The sequence below is a fragment of the Limulus polyphemus genome, unplaced genomic scaffold (genome assembly GCF_000517525.1).
Source record: "Limulus polyphemus unplaced genomic scaffold, Limulus_polyphemus-2.1.2 Scaffold3805, whole genome shotgun sequence".
Classification (NCBI taxonomy): Eukaryota; Metazoa; Arthropoda; class Merostomata; order Xiphosura; family Limulidae; genus Limulus; species Limulus polyphemus.
In genome coordinates, this window is record NW_013669415.1 from 59,506 (window position 1) to 63,643 (window position 4,138).

Consider the following 4,138-nt stretch of genomic DNA (forward strand, 5'->3'; position numbering starts at 1 on the left):
GGTTGTTATGACTAGCAGCCTTCCCTCTAGTCTTACACTGCCAAATTAGGGACGACTAGCGCAGATAGCCCTCGTGTAGCTTTGCGCGAAATTCATTTTTACCATGCACAACTTCACCATTGATATTTACAATATTCTTGTTGTAATTTTGACGTGGTCGTTTTCTTCTACTGTTTGTTGCATTATTAGTACTTCCCAATACACTTTTTGACTACTTTCCCCACGTCTTCCACTCAATTTAACAGAAATTGACAATCCATCACATCAAGAATCACAACAAAAGCATGCTAAGTACTTGAGCATCTAGGCCTTTTACATTTGCAAGATAAAGGTTCCATTGGGAAACAAACAAATTGTATTTTTTTTCGACAGTTGTTGAAGCAGGCGTCAGCTATTTAGATCCACAGATTTGAAGTAGCCAGTGATCCTTGGTCTTATATTTTAAAAGTGAAATTATTAAAACTATTTTGTTTTTATTTTAAAGATAAAAATGTTGATATTGTTTTAAATATTTAATATCCAAATTTGTTTAGGAACATTGATATTAACATATTACTAACATTGTTACTCATGTTATTTTTACTATAGGTAGAAAACTAGGGTGACTAAAGTGACGTAACTATATTATGTTAGAATGTTTTAAAAACTTTCATTAATTTTGAAATGTTGTATCCAAGAATCCAAAAAGTTTAAAAATAGGGTATTCAAAAGGTTTAAAAATATGGTTTCCAAAATGTTTTAAAATAGGGTATCCAAAAAGGTTTAAAATATGGTATCCAAAAGGTTTAAAAATATAGTATCCAAGAGGTTTAAAAATAGGGTATTCAAAAGGTTTAAAAATATGGTTTCCAAAATGTTTTAAAATAGGGTATCCAAAAAGGTTTTTTTGGATACTATATTTTTAAACCTTTTGGATACCCTATTTTAAAACCTTTTGGAAACCATATTTTTAAACCTTTTTGGATACCATATTTTTGTTTTAAAATAGGGTATCCAAAAAGGTTTAAAAATATAGTATCCAAGAGGTTTAAAAATATAGAATCCAAAAGGTTTAAAAATATAGTATCCAAAAAGGTTTAAAATATAGTATCCAAGAGGTTTAAAAATATGGAATTCAAAAGGTTTAAAAATAGGGTTTCCAAAAGGTTTTAAAATATGGTATCCAAAAGGTTCAAAAATATAGTATCCAAGAGGTTTAAAAATAAGGTTTCCAAGTGGTTTAAAAATATGGTTTCCAAAAGGTTTGAAAATAGGGTTTCCAAAAGGATTAAAGAAAGAGTCTCCAAAAAATAAAAAATAGTCTACAAAACGGTTCAAAACTGGGTCTCCAAAAGAGTTAAGAAAAAATAGAAAAGTGTCTTCCAAATCAGTAGTTCCTTACTGTTTTAGATAGCACAACCATAATTTATTCCTGACTGATAATGTAGAAAATATTCATTTGATTGATTCGGTTTGGCTGTTTATTGTAACTAATTGGTTCATGTTTAACAATGGCGGTGGCTGTAGTTTGGAATTCATTACCTTTTCGAATGGATTTCACTTTGCATAACAAATGTGTAAGTTCCATATTGAAACATATTGTACATCTTAATATACCTTAGATAACGTATGTATAGAGAAATGTAACTAGACATTTGATAACCGTTTTTCAAATGCTTATCCAAATCTATCATTCATAAAATCCATAAGTCGTTATCAAATCACATAAAGTGCCACCTTGCGTTAATTGACGATGGTTTCTTTACTTCTAATTACACTCTTTCAGTCCTCCTGCCAACGAAACACGGCACATTTATTTTAAGATGTTTTACTTATTTTATCTGAACTTCTGTCCACTGTAATTCACATCGTAAATACACACTAGAAATACAACTTTGATACACTTCTTATATTGTTTCCATTTTCAGTTGCCAAGAGCGAGAAGAAGATGAAACTCCGTTGCTGGGCTGGAATCACGTGATCTTCTTGTATCTTCTCCTTTCCATCAATGGTTACAGTCCGTGATGTGGACCTGTAATTTTTTCTCATAAACTCAGAAAGCCTAGGAAGTGGGCTCAAATATGAATTATATATACACATATATATGTGAATATATATATATATATAAATGACTCACTACAGAAATAGATTTGCCACTGTAATTTAAAAAAAAAAAAAGCTAGGACAAAAACGACATTGTAGTTGATTAGAAATTTTTTGCTTTAATATGTATTAATTTAATAGACATGATTCTAAGAATTTTTAACCATTTTGCAGCCTCAAGCCTAGCTGAACAACAATGTGATGATTTTTGAGATTGAAAGGATTATTTTAAAATTGATGCTTTAGATTGTAATATCATAACTGGATTTAATGGGATGTCATTATTGTACTTAAACATACGTCATGTCATATCCTTTGCTCATAAATTACCATTTGTAGAAGCTATTGGAACAGAATGGCGAATAGAATAGCAAGTGTTTTCATCGTGTATACACCAAATTGTTGTAGCTTAGTGAACTTATCATCATCATCACCATCAAGCCAGAAGAAGGAAGAAAAGGACGAATAATTGAGAGCGATAGGTAATTTTTGGTTGCAGACTTATTAATACGTTTCGTGTTTCTCAACCTTCGCACTTTATCTCTCAGACGTTTCGCCATAGTTAATTTAGGGTTAAATAAGTGTTCTCATGTTTAAGCTTCAGGCATTCCATTTTCGTTATTAGATTTTTTCTCTTAAATTGCACAAAAATGTGCAGAAGTAAATATATTTATTTTGTCGTGCTTATTTATTTATCCATTAATAATGTACCAAATTGAATAAGGTCGAGGTAGGCCTAACTTTTCATATGCAGTTACACGAATCTCCCAGTCATTGTAAGACATTAATTTTTTTTATCACAGCGCTAGATGGCGTTTTAGGCATAGGTTAGTTTTTTTAGCGAGCTGGATTGTGGATTCGAAATACGAAAATATATATATATATTGAACCGCACTTTGGGGCTTTGTCTGCGTTATAAAAGTGGTGGTCATATCCCACTTTTCGATTAGAGCAGACCAACAGGTGACGTTAGGTGCTGTTGACTATCTGCCTTTCCTTTAGTCCATCAGTTCAAAGCTAGAGACTAGTGCAGATAGCCCTTGTGTAACTTTGTGCGAATATCCGAAAGAAGCAAGCAAAATATAGGTTAAAAGTTTTTATCCTAGTCGTTTTTTTATAGATTAAAATATTAAAACATCTTACCCAGCAACCTGAAAACCAATTAATAATGTGAGCTAGAAGAATGCTGAGGAAATTCAACAGAATAATTAAATGTAAAATTAGAAGATCATAAAATATAAAGTACAAGAGTTAAAACTGTTAAAATGCTGGATTTAAAATGTATATATCAGGAACTTTTTTTTGTTTCAGATAAGCATTAAAGAAAGCTTTAAAATGTTCTATAAAAGATACTTTCGAAAAAAGGAAACAGTTTTTAAAAAAGTAGGATTGTTTTTGAAGACCAGAAATAGGTGGCACAGCGGTATGTCTGCGGAGCTACAACGCTAGAACCCGGGTTTCGATACCCGTAGTGAGCAGAGCACAAACAGCCCATTGTTTAGCTTTGTGCTTAACTACAAACAAACAAACCGCACGATAACCGTATAGTAATTTTTGCCCCAACGTGGATTTCTTTTATTCTGGATATTTAGTGAGATGTTTGTATTATCCAGCTAACTAACTGTATTTCCTGTTGTGAAAACAGGAGAGAATTGTTACACGTTCGATGATAAAACTCCATCAGCACCAGCTAAGCAATGTGAATTCTCTAGAAACTGTTTTGGTAAGATAGTAATAGAAACTACTGACTATATATAGGTGAGCCTCAAAGAATATAACGTTTAGGTTTAACACGTGTTACTACTGTACAGTAATCGTCAGCATTTAGACCATCTCATTAACTGTCTCCTCAAAGTACATTAAACTGTGCTCCGGTTTTGCATCACATAAAATGGTGGGCTCTCTGTTTGGTTTTGTTTGTTTGTTTTGAATTTCGCGCAAAGCTACACGAGGGCTATCTGCGCTAGCCGTCCCTAATTTAGCAGTGTAAGACTAGAGGGAAGGCAGCTAGTCATCACCACCCACCGCCAACTCTTGGGCTACTCTTTTACCAACG

At 32.5% G+C, this 4,138-nt stretch overlaps 1 protein-coding gene across 1 annotated transcript in view; it reads left to right on the forward strand.

Annotated features, from left to right (window-relative positions):
• Positions 1-2,158, forward strand: part of LOC106470072 (CUGBP Elav-like family member 4) — a gene marked incomplete at its 5' end in the record, with an annotated part of 60,782 nt that extends 58,624 nt beyond the window's left edge. The window contains one exon of the mRNA XM_022398616.1: positions 1,908-2,158. The remainder of the gene's footprint in view (positions 1-1,907) is intronic.
• Between the last annotated feature and the right edge of the window lie 1,980 nt (positions 2,159-4,138).